Genomic DNA, 16671 nt, shown 5'->3' with positions numbered 1-16671 from the left:
GTGGGGGTGATCTATTAGACAAGGTATTCAAAAGAATATTATGCAAGAAGATCTATATAGAAGATGCAAGGGCCCTTTTAAATAACGCGTACATGCACCTCACGAGGACATCACATTTGCAAATTGGTTTCCAAACAACTCTTTGCCGTGAAACTATTCCTGGTCACTAAATACCACCTGACTGCAAGAAGCCGACTCAAGGTCTAGCTGTATGCACTGACCCGGCAATCAGGCCTTGTGTATCATGCTCGGGTATCACACTCTTCAGCGCCACGTCAGCCCCAATGTATCAGACTCAGGTATCGCACTCTTAGGTCCTATGACGAGTACTGTACTACTGGAAGAGACCAAAACATGATGGGTTCTCATCTCGGTATTAACCCCTATAATTTGTTTTCATCTCATTGCAAAAATTATGTTATGTATTGTTATTTTGTTAATGGGGAGGCGGGAGTTGACAGAGACTGGAAGTAGTTTCTAAAGAAGTGGTTCTCACAAACTGATGTAATCTGTTCTTTGCAGTGAACATACATGTTTCTTTTTAAGTAGTAAAGCAGGATCGCCAAAGGATCCTTGCCCCCAGACATCTATAATCTTACATCTTAGTAAGGAAGCACCAGCCTATTTTGACATTAACTCCTCATTGGAAACAAGAATAGTTCAAAACTGCATATGTTAAACCATCCGCAAAAACATGTCTAGGAACCCATACCATCCCACCGACCCATATTCAATATACCACACAGTTACAATACTACAACGCTAGGTCTACAGTAACATGTAGAGTCCAAGGACATCCTGGACCACATACAATTAGAGTTTATACCAATTAAGAAAGCAAATCTAAAATTCTATACATTTGAAATTAGCTTAAAATCAACACAGATGACAGCACCACCTTGGCCCGCATATACTTGGATATTTTAGCAGTTTCTGATACATTACACATACATTACTAATACAGGGGATAGACGAGGTGGGACTGTTCAGCACTACGCTACCATAGAGGAGATCCTTTTTCACAGAGAGAATGAAAACGACCTCTCTACCTCCTTTGAAATCAGTGCTCTCACAACATTGCATGTAGCATACCTCAAGGATCAAGCCCATCACATATGCTCATCAACAGATCTATGGCCCCGCCCATGAGACCCATCAAAAGGCACAGACTCACCTGCTACAACTATGCAGATGACACAAATCCTATTCAACATGACCATCAAAGGCACAGATTTCATTCCTCAAAAATTGCCTCGCTCAAGCAAACGTGTGAACGCCAACAATAACCTTAAACTAAACAGAAAATCAAAATCGATCCTTATAACATCGCCCCAAAAGTAGCACTTCTCTGGCCTACAGAAAAGGGTACCTGCTGGGAAAGATCAAAAGTGATTAAAAACCATCTTACTGTAATGGATTTACCTTACATCCACAAATCAATTAATTGGTAATTAAATGTTTCTATTACCTATGCTCCATCAAGAAGTTGATGGGGATTATGCCCTGCCTCACTTTCCTGCAAAGGATACACGCCATCATATTTTTCCCATTATCAACAATCGACTATGCAAACAGCATATACCTCAACTGGATGTATTATTAATTAATATTTTATTACACGATTAATACCGGAGGCTAGTCTCCAAGTGCCAACCAAGATAAAAATCTGCTTTGCTTTTGCATTGCCTTTCTTCCAAGACAAACGCAGTGTCCCTGAGCTATGTAACACCTGTACAACCAATTTACATACCACATCCCCTGTCCATTACTATGGGCACACAAGGCACCCCTTTGGAAACAAATGCTTCTGTGTGCACGACAATTTAAACTTGGGAACAGACTCAAGTGCAGAGCTCGGGATAGGAACTACCTGTCTTTACGCATCAACACAACAGCAAAGTTGTCTAACAAAGGGTGTGGGAGCCCCTCTACTGAGAACGGACATGGCAAAAATAGCCTGTTCTATGGAATTTCCTGTGAGGGGCTTCCACACCATCGTTTAATTTGTAAATCTTGGGGTTTCACCATAAGTTACTGTCACGGTTCATGTAGACGGTGCCCACTTTCCACATCAGCAGCAACATTCCCCAAAGCACACCTGACACTCCTGGCGATTGCCATGGCGCTTACATCAACGCTGTGATTTTATGCTGGACAACCCTCGCAGCCTTCCGAGCATCTCTGCCGATGCCACGGCTACAAAGCACCCAGCCAATACGTGGCACACACATGCACGTCTCTATACTTCTGTATTGTCTGTGTCTGACGTAAAGACGTGAGAACTCCATTCTGCCAGTGCTTCCGATTATAGGAAGTCCTTCTTGTTTCATCGTCCTGTAAGTCTATTTGTGTCCTTTCCTACCGTCACTGACCCATGCTTTGCGATTCCCGACTCGCCTTGGATTATGATTTTGTACACTGTTGACTTCCTGGTTGAACTAACTCTTTTTCTGCTCCACGGATTGCCGCCTGGATTTCCCCTCATCGGAATTGGCTTCTTGTTACCTGCCTTACTTGACAGTGTTCACTGAACTTTGGACGCTACGCTGAATCATCAGAGTGCACTCTGTCTACCCTTAGGCTTAGAGCGTCCTTGTGCTGCCTGGGAAACAGGTCCTTACTAACCACATCAATCCCTTTCCTAGGCCGTTCCCTTGCTTCCTCTTCCTGTTCTTGTGTGCGATTTGGGAAATCCTGCAAGAATCCGGAGGAGTTTTTTGCTACCAGCCAGTTTCCTTACATTGAAGTTCATTCCCAGTGCGACTCAGGTTAGTGTCTTAACAGTCAGTTTAATTTATTTCTTCAAACATCATCAGATACTAAAACTCTCCTCCGTTTTATTGCAGCCCGGTGAATACCTGATGGTATTTTTGCTCTTTAATGTGAACCTCTGTCCTGTCCATTTTACTTTGACAAACAGCGCAGTGTTTCACTGGGAAAGACGCCCTCGCAGAGGCGGCCCACAGTGGGCTGATCAGCTGCCACTATGCCAACGGCAGATACTTCCCTATTGCTCGAGGATTTGTCGTCTGTACGCCTTGGTAAAGTAAGTATTGACAGTTACCCAGGGGAATCCAGTTGTCAGCCCCTGGCTCACTGTGCCTTAGAGCGGCTCAGCTTCACCTCACTGAGGAAGCCAAACCAGGCCGAAACACGTGTCTGCAGGAGGAATTGGGCCGGCACGTTTTCACAGACTGCATCTGAAAGTCCTCCTTCGCTCAGCAGCTCATGCTTTGCACACATTTTACTGTCTGTGTGACTATTCTGACAGAGGAAACGAGCACTGTAACAAGTGTGCATTGCATGCTCAGAAGGAATGAATGTTTGAATTACTAGCACAGACATGTTTGATAAATTGATAGTCAAATGTACTTCGTTTTTATGCAAATCAGCCAGCATCCTACCTTCGGGGCACGCACATCATTTGACACGTAGCCAGGGCCGGCCTTAAGGGCAGGAGCGCCCTGGGCGAATTGGCGCCCCCCTCCCCACCGCGCCCCCCTGGTTAACAGGGGGCGGGGCCCGGAGGGGCCACTTTTTTTAATTAACCTCCTCACTTTGGCAAGGCGGTTAAATAGGGCGCGTTAGCACCCCATTGCCATTGAATGAGCCCGCCGCCGCGGGTTCATTCAATGGCAATGAGGCGCCTGCCACACCTTCTGCCACCACACCAGCTCGGGGGAGCGCTTGAAAGACTCCCCGGAGCTGGCGTGGTGTGGGGCTAATGGTGCCTTTTCTTGTGAAAAGTGCCTGCGGCAGAGGGGCGCATTTAAATGCACCCCCCTGCCGCGGGCACAATTTACAGTAAAAGGCTACCTGCTGCGCTTTCTCCCACAACGCCAGCTCGGCGGAGCCCTTGAAAGACTCCTCCAAGCTGGCCCGGCAGGGGCAAAAGGTGCCGTGGGGGTGGGGCACCCCAGGCGGTCACCCGGCACGCCCCCCCCTAAGGCCTGCACTGCACGTAGCTACGCCCTCCCCACCCCCCAGTCCCACCCAAGCCATTGACAATCTGCCTCACGCAACAGGGAGTTGGGGGAGATTCCCAAGTAAATGTCTATTTCCAGCACTGCGTGTCTGGGGTTGCTGTTGGTACTCTTGTTCAGAGGAGAATTGCCTAGCATTTCGGTGCTGGATTGCCCTTGTGTAGGTACCAGAATGATATACAAATGGATATGTCTCCTCTGAAGGGTGAAGTGGGTTCTAGACCCTCCTGAGTGGAAGACATTTGATAGAACAGAGTATTTGACCCATGCTCATTCTCGGTAGGGGGGCATGGCTGTCTAGCATCTTCCCTGCCCTCCTTCTAAGCTAACCCTTTCCCCAAATAAACATCCGAATAACATAACAGAAGTTGCTAATACAGAGCAAGGCCCCTGCGCCCCCTGATCAATGCCATCATGGCTTCCATTACGAAGCTGCTATAAAACAAAGAAGCACAGGAGTGAAATACCCCATTCCCCACGACGAACAGCGAAAACTGGTACACTTGCTGAGCTCATGAACAAAATGCAACCAGTGATGCACAACTTCTCAGCTCCCAGCGGAAACTCGAATATTAGGGGTACTCCGCGCATTGGGCAGAACGCCAGCCCACCACACTTTCCCGCATCACACAGTGATGCCGAGTTGATAAGCATTGCGCCGCTCTTAATGGTTTCCACAGATGTCAATGAAGTGGGTGCGCGGGAAGTGGATCCCTGCGAGCGCCTAGGCCAAACCTATGAACCCGGTTCCACGTGCTAGGGGTCACAGCTGAACTAACGGAGCTGCTTGAGGAATGAAAGCAGCTGAACGGGAGAAGCAGAGAGCGGCAGGGGGCGAACAAAGCCCGTAGAGACCGTCATGAAATATTCAAGGGCGCTTTGTTCCGCCGGGGCCTTTCTATTGGTTTTCTTCAAGGCCGAACCTCTAACGTCAGCAGATACTTAGGACATGACTTCCTGTGCAGGGAGAGTAAAGCACCGCCTTGAAAACTGTCACGCGCTTGTCAGAGCTTTGAGCCACTATCTCCCCTCCCAGCAAACTGCTAAGTAATTCAATCGCAGTGCACAAAATTCCAGGTCTGCTGTGTATTGGACTTCCTGTATGGTGCATGCGCAGTGGATTTTGGGCATGGTGGCTGCCTGCCATAACTGTGGCTCTGGCCTTGCTCCTGTAATCTCGAACATGTCCTCGGGGGTTCCATTAAAACGGACACACACACACACACTCGCTCTCTCCCTCCACCACCCCCACCACTCACCCGCACGGTGTGCTGTGTTAGAGCAGTTGACTTGCCTCGTGTGTGCAAGCACATTGCCTTCTCAGACTGGAGAGCCAGTAGAGTGTCAAATCCTGTAGTCTTCATGCGCGCCCGTTTCTGTGCGTGGTTGGCTACGGCAAGATCGAATGTATTTAATGCACACTCGAGCAGATCCTGCTCTATGCCTGCACAATCACTTCTTTGCAAAGTGGCCTAGGTTCATGGGGACAGTGTGCTCACACAATTGATCCGCTGCATGATGCACAGCAACATCTGACTGTGTGGTGGCTTCTGTCTGTTGGGGAGACTGGCCACAGTGGTGTGCATGTGCGCCCACTTATCTTCACGAGAGCTAGGATAGTCCTGTCCCCAGGAGTGAGCCTGCTGGGGTGCTTCTCTGCATGATGATTAATGCTGGCTCAAGTGGTATGCATGCATGCTAGCTCCTCTGCATGGTGGGCTAGTGTGTTAGGCATGCAACCGTGCTTCTCTGTACGGTTGGCTGGCTTAACACAGGTTCCAGTGGTGGGCATATGCAACCACTTTTCTTCATGGAGGGCTAGAGTGGCCCTGTCCCCAGCAGTGAGACTGCTGGTGGGCATCTCTGCATGGTGGGCTAGTGTGGTATGCATGCAAACTTGCTCCTCTGCTCAGTTGGTTGGCTTAACGCAGGTTCCAGTGGTGTGCATATGCACTAATCTCTCTGCATATTGGATTGCGCCTCCTCAGTGGTGCGATTGTGCACCCGCCCCACAGCATAATGGGCCAAGGTATATCTAGAACCCATGAATAATCATGACTCCTGCAGTTTTTAAGTTGTCTAAAACCAGAGCAATCAATTTTTGTAAAGGAACCGAAACCGAAAAAGGGGCTTTGGAACAGGTTGAGGTAGAACAAGCTAACAAGCTCAGCAGTTAAGGGGTTGAAGCGTTCATGATGTGGCCTGGGAGTCGACCTGGTCAATAAATGAACGGGAGGTACCAGCATTAAGGATCAATAAGAACAACATCTCGTTTCCACATGCTGAAAGTGTATTAAACCTGATAGGTGTGACCCTCGGCAGATCAGAAAGACTGCTTGCTCTAATCTGTATTCTGCATGGGCCCATGTAAAGAATCTGTGTTGCACAGAAATACACTTGGAAAGTAAAGCTAGAGAATGTACTGATAAAGAAATGTGCTTGGATATAAAGGAACAGGGGGCCAGCGCAACATGTATTGTACTACTTGCTAATAAGATCATTTTAGTAGTAGATATGGGACAGGTGGTTAATGGTTTTTGTGTTTATATACGCAAGGAAATGTGCAACATTGTAGCTGGGACTGCATTAAGAAACCTGAATAAAGTGTAGTTATCCTTACTAACCTACCTCTGGTGTTGTGCATGCGCTCGCTTCTTCCATTCATGGTGGGCTAGAGGAACCCAGCTCCCGAAATGTGCATGCACTCTAGCTTGTCGAGATGTGAATGCAAACTTGCTTTTCTGCATAGCGAGTTAGAGTAAACTCAGCCCTTGAGATGTGCATGCACGTTTGTTTCGATTCATGGTGGGTTTGAGCACATCTAGCCCAATGGAAGTGCATGCACACTTTGCGTCTGTATGGTGGGTTTGAGTAAACCGAGTCTCAGAGTTGTATGTGCATGCACAGTTGCTTACATTCATGGTGGGTTTGGGTAAATCTAGCCCCAGAGATGTGCATGCAGATGTGCCTTTCTGCATGGCGGTCTACAGTAAAGCCAACTGTTGTGATGTGCATGCAAACGTGAGTGTCTGCATGGTCGGCTAGTGCATAGCAAGTGATTTGGGATGTTCATGCATACTTCAGTTACTGCATGGTGGGCTAGAGTAAACCCAGCTTTTGAGATTTGCATGCATACTTCAGTTACTGCATGGTGGGTTCCATTAATCAGCTATTGGGATGTGCATGCATACTTGAGATTCTGCATGGTGGGCTACAGTAAACACAGCTATTGGAATTTGCATGCAGGCTACAAAAAACCCAGCTATTGGGATTTTCCTGCATACTTGAGATTCAGCATGGTGGGCTAGTGTATGGTTTCTCCTAATGGCTCTCTTCTCCTGCCAATAGCATGCACACTGCCTTCTCTGGGTGGCGGGTTAGATACCGCCAGCACCTGCACACTCACAGGAGATGAGGCCTCCTTCCCCCAGATTAAGCACTGTGCTATTTTTAAATCCTGTTGATGGAGAAAAGTAAACCAGCTCTGCTCTCAATCCAAATGCCAGACGCTCTGATCCACTGCCAGAGGCAGGGAGAGGGGGGACCTGAGGATGAAAAGATCCAGCACAGGACACGCACTGAAAAGTGTTGCTTTTTGTGAAATGTACATAACAAGCATCATGCTTGTGGCAAACAATGATACCAGTAGGTGATCTTACTGCAGTGTTTTTTATTCTATGCTGGTAAATCTTGAAAGTGCATTTCCAAAACCCCGAGGTAATGTTTCAGGCTCATGTTGCCTTGCAAAATCACACTAGTAGTCTTCCATTCGAGATAGGGAAACCAAAGCGTCAACCATACTCTTTGCTTTACATATTTCTACAATGGTTTATAGTCATATTGTTTTACTAGGATTTTGTAATTTTAGAGTAATCTCTATAAAACAGAGCTTTCTTGAAAGCCAAACAATATATACATTTCTGCAAACCACAGATGGGAATACATGTGGCCAAGTGCCTAAATTGCAGAATACCCTCCAATCCTGCACCAACCAATGAATTAAAGTGTCTGATCCTAGGAAACCCCCTTTGTTCAATCTTGCTGTCTTATCTGCCAAAATTAGAAGTCCCTACTGTACAATCAGTTCACATTGTATGCTGTTAAAAAAACACCACAGACAATGTTGCACCATGTATACAAAGAATACTACTAATTTACTATGACCATTCATAAATTGTGTGTCTCTGCTTACTCGGGTCAACTTCTTGCAGTGAAACTTCCTGTGATCCCCTCATGTTTCATGTCCCTCCCAGTGATGTCATTTTCTCTGATGACATGGTGCTGTTTATATGCGAATCAGGGGCATTCGTGTATTTTGCAGCATACAGCCACGCAAGTCCTAAAACTGACCCTGAGTGAGCGTCTCCTCTTTCCCATTTATATCCTCTGTTCCACATCCTATGTATCAGTGCAAGTGAATTAGAGATGAACTGGTCTACAGGCAACCAGGGAGGCTTCCAGGTAGTCAGACACCTCTGAAAGACCAGTAAGGCTGGCCTGACTGACTCATCCCCAGCCCTAGTCGTTTTTCACACCTAACAGTCGGTTGTGAATTCTCTAGATTCCCCTGTGGGCCAATTGCCCTAAAGGCTCTATCCTGGTATGGGGTATCGTTGAAAGTCCAGAAGCTCCACCACCGGGTGCTACAGATGTCCAAGGAAACTGACCAGGACTGTGCAATTAATTTCAGGTAGATATATATGCAAGGGCGCCAACAGGATTCATGGCATATGTGCACCCGTATCCACCACACAGCGTATCCCGTGGTTTCTAACGGAATTCAGTTGGAAGTAATTTACTTTGAAATTATTATTTCGAAACATATGGAGCTATCGGGGAAAGGGAGGTGAGGAGGAGCTTGGGTAGGGTTAGTAGTGAAGGGGGTGGAGGGGTATGCCACCCCCCCTGAAGCTTCCCCCCCAAAAATCGTTGTAAAATTTCGCAGGAATCCCTTCGAAGTAATTTACTTCAAAGTGATTGTCGTCGTGAAATGACATGAAACAATACACAGAGTTTGGGTGAAATGTGGGCCAATGGCAATTATGGGAAATAATAAATACTGGATCAGTTAAATCAGCCTATGATATGGCGAATGGGGTAAATGACGCAAGATGGGTCTCCCATTACACAGCAGTCTTTGATATACAAAATAGCGAATGCACAAAACCAGCAATTGGGAACTCTTGTAATTGGCCCACTCCTGAAACAGCGGAGGACATCAAACGCGCCATTCAAAAATTAAATAATTCCAGAGCCGCTGGCCCAGATGGTATTTCCAACGTGATGCTGAAAACAAATAGTTCTCTGTGGGCAAGATTCATCTCCATATTGTTTGAGAGGATCGCTACATGTAAAACCCTACCAGAATCCTGGAATACAGCAATTGTTGTGCCAATTTTCAAAAAAGGTGATCCTAGCGATCCGACAATCTATCACCCCATCACGTTGCTGGATACCATCGGAAAAATATTTGCCGCTTTCCTTAAAAAAAAAACTAGCACTCTGGGCCGACCAAGCAAAGATAATTGACAAACGCCAAACAGGATTCACCAAGGGAGTCGGCGTAGAAGTGAATCTAATCATTCTAAATACCATAAAACTGGAAGCCATCAAGAGTGGCAATAATGTGTTCCTCGCCTTCATAGATCTGAAACAAGCTTTTGATACCATCAATCGTCAGAAGTCATGGGAAAAATTACTATCATGGTCTTGCCCTCTTGAGATTCTGCTACCTATCATGGCATTGTACACAAATACTTCCTTCCGGGTTAGACTGAATGCAAAAGGAGACCTCTCTGATACAATCCTTACAAAGAGAGGAGTAAAACAAGGTTGCCCTCTTGCAGCTCTACTGTTCAAACTTTTTTATATCGAATCTATCCATCACCCTAACTGAACCAAGGACATTCCCCCCGAAGATAAACAACCATCATGTATTCTGGGTCATATATGCTGACGACATAGTCCTCTTAGACACCACACAAATTGGACTTCAACGTTCTTTAGACGCTCTTCAAAAGTACTGTAACAACAATGACCTGCTAATAAATACCAAGAAATCAAAGATCATGGCAATTAATAGCAGACATAAAGGGAGCAAAAAAAAATTCAGTTGGTCTCTCAATATAGAGAAAATAGAGGTCACAAACTCTATTCGATACCTTGGAGTGCAATTCAATGTCTCAATTCGTGAATGGAATTGGACCCAAGACCTATTAACGCGAACTACAATGTTTGCCTTGCAAGGGCTGAAACTCCATGCTGCATATGGCAAATTTACGCTAAAACCATTACTCTCCTTCTACCTGCAAAAAGTTGTGCCGGCCCTATCGTTTGGCAGCGAGGGAGGTTGGAATATACCCGCAGATTTCTGATGTAAGCTAGAGGGCAAGTTCTGGCGGAAAGCACTACGTCTTCCACAGAATCTTTCAATAGTAGCGATCCGCTACGAACTGGGCTTAGAGCCGTTATATGCCACACTGCTATGGAAGTCTATCTCGGCATGGCGGAAAATGAGAATGGCCCAAGCAGCCGGTCCCTATGAAATACTGCAAAAAAAAACACTAATTCCAACAAGTCGGATCTAATCTGCATGTGGGAACGTAAACTGAATGCAACTATGCGATCTGCAGAGTTGAAAGAAGAGCTAGTGATAAATATGCCACAAAGGGCAAAAACAAAATTGAGCCGTTGGAATTGGATCCAAAATGAAGCGAAAAAAGTTGAAGTCTATACAAGACCTGGGAACTTCATCGCATGGTCTTGGTGAAACTCTGAAATACTTATGTAAATTTCCTTCGAGATACCATCGCAATCAATTCTTGAGACTTCGTCTCAACCTACTTAAGACCAAAGTAGTTTGAATGATGAATCGGGACCCTGACATCACGGACATTCTTTGCAGATACTGCAACAACGCTGCCGAATCAGCAAAACACCTAATAATCGAATGTCTAGCCATCAAGGACGAAAGGACATTGCACCTCGCAATATTTGCTCCAATAGATGACGATCTAGAACAATGGTGGAACTATATAATCTCCGGAACAAACACACAATTAACATGTGCAGTGATAAATTACATGGACTTAATCCTGCCAATAATCTAATGCGACTTTGACCAGAGTAAAATGTGCAGCAACATGGATTGTCAAGAAAATTGTGTAATAAAAAGTTTGTTTCTTTGTAAATTAAACTAAAAAATACAATAAAAAAAAACAAATTGGGGAACTCTTCGGGTGAGAGGTGGCCCTTTAAGGTAAATTGTGGAGCACTGCGCAAGGAGCTCAAACTTCTAACACGGACTTCTTCTCTTGGCCAGTGTGTGTAATGGCCATTGTGTGTCATCTTGGACGCATGGGTCCATGTTTCCAAGTCTCCTTTTCCGCATGGGGTGCAACTAGGAACTGGGCCGATGACTGTGTACCAAAGCAAACACTTACACTAGACCTGTGTCCAGAGAGGTTTGAGCGAGTAAAGAGAATATTTCCCAGCATGCACATGGATGACAAGGCTGCCTGTTGTGCACTAGCCATCACTTCCAATCAAATGTGCAAACTAGCCAAGGCAGCAAATGGACAAAGTTCTGCAACCCATTAAGGTCCAAAATCTGGCCATTTCACATTTTTCAATTGAAATAGGCCGGCACACTTTGGGGTCCCCCCTGACAAAGAAAACGCTGTAGCATGGTAAGTGCTCATTTCTGGTGTCTTCTCCACGCTGGCTGTTTTCCTTTGTTCTGCCATGCAGAGGCCAATAAATCTGACCCGTGATAATCTACAGCCACACAACCCCTCCCACTTTTGCTTCATGTCAAATGTTGCCTCATAGTAGAGCACGGAGGGGCTAACGGTATATGCACACTTTCCTTAAGTAATCACCAGCTTTTGGAAACCGTAGAATAAGTAACATTAACTGTGTACTTCCCAGCCACAGACAGATCAGGTGCTCAATTATCAAGGACATGCCCTTTGTTGCTACGCAATGAATATGCCGGGCGATTAATGCAGAACCAGGTGGGGCTCATATCATGGCAAAACCAGGGAAACCATCCACTGGGGTCTGCATTAGGAAACATAGCCATCATCATCTATGCACCACACAGCTGCCTCAGGCGGGTTTGCCCAGATTAAGGCAAGGGAGGCCCCAAATATCCTTTTGAATGGGCCGCTTGGGACATCCGTGCTTCTTCAACCAGCCCTGGCACAGTGGCATCTGTTGCAGGTGTCACTGGCACCCGGGGAAATCCGGTCACGAAACTCGTGCAGCTTCTGTGTTTCCACCCATCGCGCCAGTCCAACAACGAGGCGTCCATATTTACACCTAATCGAATTCTTTCAAGTAATGATACGTGTGGCAACACGTGCGTTCCAGTTCCTGTGTCCGCTTGTGGGGTGAGGTGCACCCCTGGAAAGCTGCACAGTCAGCTAGTAACATTAAACGAAAAGCACGACTACCGGTGTCGTTCAACTCCCAAAGAGCCGGATCGGTGCCAAGATCTCAGCTTATATTTTAAGATTCTGACAGGAAATTTGCAAATGAGAAGAATAAAGCCATGCTGGTGCAGCATCCGGGTCGCGCGCTCCCTTTCTGCCCCCCTATCCTTGGCAACGCCCATCGCCATCGATTCCTGGCACACACAGAGCATGGGCCTTGGGAGCAGACCATGCGGCACCTTCCATGGGAGAGGCGACCACTCCTTATGACGGGCAGGACAGCCCACCCTGCGGTGCGGCAGCTCATCTCTCGGGGGCTGCACGTGGCGTCCTTGCTTTGTTCCCCTTGTAAAGCACTTCGCCTGCCACAATATACACAGGAAAATATGCCCCTCCTAGCACCTGGATGTCTACAGAGGAACGAGTAGTTGATGCATACAACCTGCAGCAGACCAGGACCCCCTCTCCCCAATGCAGCAGAATGGACCCTGTTAGCCTCCAGCTCCTCTTTACACCCAAGGGTCACGGTCAACCCCAGGCACATGTTATTTAAGGTCAACACAATTTTATAGCCGGTGAACGGTGCTCGGGGGTCCTGCCGATTGAATTCTGACTGGACAGGCACAAAGAAGGATCTCGAGGAAAGTGCCATGTCTGCTCCTGGGGCCACACCCTGTGAGGAATGCGCCGCCTGCAAGGCTTGTCTACTCCCCCGTCCTCCCCACACACATCTACATTCATTTCTAGGTTTATAAAAGATGGCTTTAAAAGTACACAATGCAATCCATCTTTATAAAGCTTTGCCAATGGACAAAGCCTGGGGCGTCTTTGTCCATCAGTAAAGCTTTCTAAAAGATGGCTTGAATTGTGTACTTTTAAAGCCATCTTTTATAAACAAAAAATATGTCACAGTGTCCCCAGTTTCGTCGAGGGTTAAAGACGCCTTAGTGACCGGGTGAGGGTGGCAAAAAGGACAGTACCTTCCTCTGGTGTCCCCTCGCTTGAGGGGTCACCAGAGGAATTTACAGCCACTGACAGAAGTGTCAGCCAGCCTTAGCATCACTCTGTGGCTGGCTGGCACTTCTGTCAGCTTGAAGGCTTAATGGCACGCGGATCGCCCGTTGCAGTTGTGGTGGGATAATGTGTCCAGGCTCAGTATACAGTCTTTATAACGAAAAATAAATAACAAATGGAATGTATAATGAAAAATAAATAACGAAAAAAATAACAAAAATATAGGTGGGGTGAGGTAAAGGGTTAAACCTTGTGGGGAAGCGGCTGGTGGGTTTTTAGCCAGGGGAAACAGGGGTGTAGGGGGGCCCACTTTTTGAAGACTGCCGGGGCCCAGCTGTTAAGAATTAGGGCCAGGTCAATAGTGCGCACATTAAGTTATTTATTTAGCTTGGCATATGGTGACAGCAGGCACCAACTGACTATATGGAATGCTCTCAAAGAGCAACACTGAACAGAATACATTACCTCACAGTAGAACAGAATAGGAATGAATCAATGTACACAAGATTACATGTACAGATACATGTTAGACCATAAAGAACTGATGCTTAATACAAGTAACTAAAAGTATTATCCCAACACCAGCCCACTTAAAGCACTGCAATGTCTATTCTTCCTCAAAACTGAAAACAGGGTACGTTGAGAATGCCAAGCAGTTAGCACCCCAGGATGACCACGTGGGACCAATCTCCCCAAATCCATCCACATGCACAGCCACCGCCAACCTAGAGTTTTTTTTACCTTCATTGTCCGCAATTTGTTGCACGTATCTCACGTTTTGGAAACGCTTGTCATGATGGCTATCGCGAGCCTGCCGCGACTATAATCGCTGCATCCCTTTCACCAAGTCAAGCCTCCCAAGAAGCCTCCATCTCCCCTCAGGCGGGCTGTGCTCCAGGTATTCATCACGGAAGGGCCGGGCCCGGCCACCCCCAACACTCACAGAACCCAAAGCACACCTGGCATCGAGGTCATCAGCAGACTCCCTGGGGAAAATGCTGACCTTGGCGTGCCATCGGCGCACCAAGGCCCCGGCGCAGGCGATCTGAACGCGTGGCTAACAAAATATCAAGTGTGGTTTCAGACCATGACCCTGGACCAACTTCTGCAACACTAGGAAAAACTATGGATCTACTAGCTGGAAGAAACCGAGCTGCCCATCGCAAGTCTGCGCCCTTATTTTAGGTACATAGTTAAACAAACGAATATTCGCCTTTGGTCGTTTTCACAGAACTTGTGTGTGCTTGTAAACTAAGCATCACCAGATTTCCTTCTGGCAACCTCCCCCCATCCCAGCCCCCCGTCCCCCATCCCCCGACTTTCCCGGCCTGTGGAGGGAGAGTTATTGTGGGCTCTTCAATTCTCCTCCTTTTCCAGCAAATACCTGGGGAAAGTAGGAAGTGACACTCCCTAATCTACTCCATATACAACCACGTCGAGGGAAGCCTCTCTTTCACCCCAATCCTTTCCAATGTACCCTCTGCTAGCACCCTATAGCCTTTGCCAGGGACCTGTTCTGAGACTTGCAAGTCCAGACCCCTCACTACCCTTCTGAGGATTCCGCTGCCAGAATTGACCAAACGTGGAAAGCGGGCGTGTGAGCTATATGTGCGCGTGTGAGGAGACAGGAGGCAATTGGAAGCGGTTGGGGCTATTTTAGCTTCGTTTGGTGGTATTTGTAAGGCGCAAATGTTCGCCTTTTGCATGGCGTCTTGGCGCTCAGGGTTTTCGTTGCTCGGTGCACTGGCCACTGGAGACATGCACGGTAGTCGTTTCTTTCGCATCATGGCAGTTGAGGTGCCAGTGTGCCGCGGGGATGTCAGTCGGGGGGCACATGGGGGCTTTCTGTAAGCGGGCTGTGGAAGAGGCGAGGCCCAGCTTGCGGGCAGAACAACATTATATAGTGACCAGCCGAGTGGTGGGAACGTTGTGACAGAATAGTGCGTTTTTAATATGTCGCATGCTTCTTTTACAAACTGAGACCGTCACGCAGGTTGGTCCCGGGGTCAGTCTGTCCGGGCGGCAATCTCAGACAGCCTTTGGTGGCGCCCCGAGATTGGCTGGCGCGGTGCTCGGATCAGGTTCGTTGCTCGGCCCCTCTCCTCTCCGCCTCCCACACTCCCCCTCGCGGCTCGGGGATGGTGGAAGCTCCCTTTAAGGAATCGGCTTTAAGATAGAGACCTAAAGCTATGCTGATTTCAGCTGCAACCCCGCCATTCCTTCTCCCTTCTCTCTGCATGTGCAAGTGGCTGAATCCTCCCTCGCGCCCCCCAAACCCCTCATCGCCACCGCCCAGTCTTATTCCCAGCCATGACTTCTTGGCAGCTCGAGTTTCCGTTAGCTTAGCCCCGGGGTGCACTTAGACTCACCTGCAGAGGAGGGCCGGGGAGAGCGCGCGTGGGGCGGTCCTGGGTGGGTCGGTGGTCGCTGGTCTCTGCTGATCCCGCAGTGAGCTGCCGGCCCGGCGCTGCTGCCGTGACGTGGAGGGAGCAAAGAGGTCTGGGGCTGCTCCGATGCACTGCAGCTGTTTCCTCTCGTGACGTCACCCTGCAGAGCTCCTCTATTCCAGGCAGGGCTGGTCCCCTGCCACCCTACACCCAGCCCCTGCTGCAGCTGCCATGCGGGGGGTGGGGGAGACCGAGGAGGAGTGGCATCTGGGACCTCCCGTCAGCATGCAGTATTAAAGTCCCGTGTCTCACTACTACAAATTGCTATTTATGAGGGTTTTTAAAAGACTTCGATTTTATGCCCAATATAAATAAATAGGCAAGCTACGAAGATATAGCCTGTGTGTGGGGCAGCTACTATGCATTCACAGAAGCGTTTTATAATGGCAAAACCCCATTGGAAAACGTTCTGTGAAGCAGGGTGTGTGCGTATATGTGCCTACCTGTTGGCGTCTCCATGTAATATTTGTATTTTTTATTTAAATGTATCAGTTTATTACAAATATCCATAGAAATTAATTATTTACGCGTAAAACGCACATTTGCGCGCCATTCTGCCCGAAAATCCCCATACCTCAAACAGGGATTTTCGGGCAGAATGGCACTCAAATCTGCGTGTTACGCGCAGATAATTCCATGAAGCAGGCTGAAAATCTTGTAAAAATGAGAACTCATCAATCCAACACAAGAAATGAAATTCCAGATGTTATACATTTAAATATCAAAGTTAATCATTTTTACATCTCGTTTTCCTTTCGCCATGCAATTCTCAGCTGTGCACTTACTTTGGCA

General features: G+C 47.4%; 1 protein-coding gene across 4 annotated transcripts in view; it reads right to left on the bottom strand.

The window, feature by feature from the left end:
• ANXA6 (annexin A6) overlaps window positions 1–15983 on the bottom strand; it is a 275493-nt gene extending 259510 nt beyond the window's left edge. For 2 of the 4 annotated variants that reach the window (XM_069654017.1, XM_069654019.1), the window contains exon 1: window positions 15802–15932. The gene's annotated coding sequence lies outside the window, so the exon portion shown is untranslated. Of the gene's footprint in view, window positions 1–15801 lie in introns of all 4 variants that reach the window. The other 2 variants (XM_069654018.1, XM_069654020.1) reach the window with 2 other exon arrangements.
• Between the last annotated feature and the right edge of the window lie 688 nt (window positions 15984–16671).

Source organism: Ambystoma mexicanum, chromosome 3q (genome assembly GCF_040938575.1).
Source record: "Ambystoma mexicanum isolate Mex_15411 chromosome 3q, UKY_AmexF1_1, whole genome shotgun sequence".
NCBI classification, from domain to species: Eukaryota; Metazoa; Chordata; class Amphibia; order Caudata; family Ambystomatidae; genus Ambystoma; species Ambystoma mexicanum.
The sequence above is the reverse complement of the archived record's forward strand: the minus strand, read 5'-3'. Positions and strand labels throughout refer to the sequence as shown.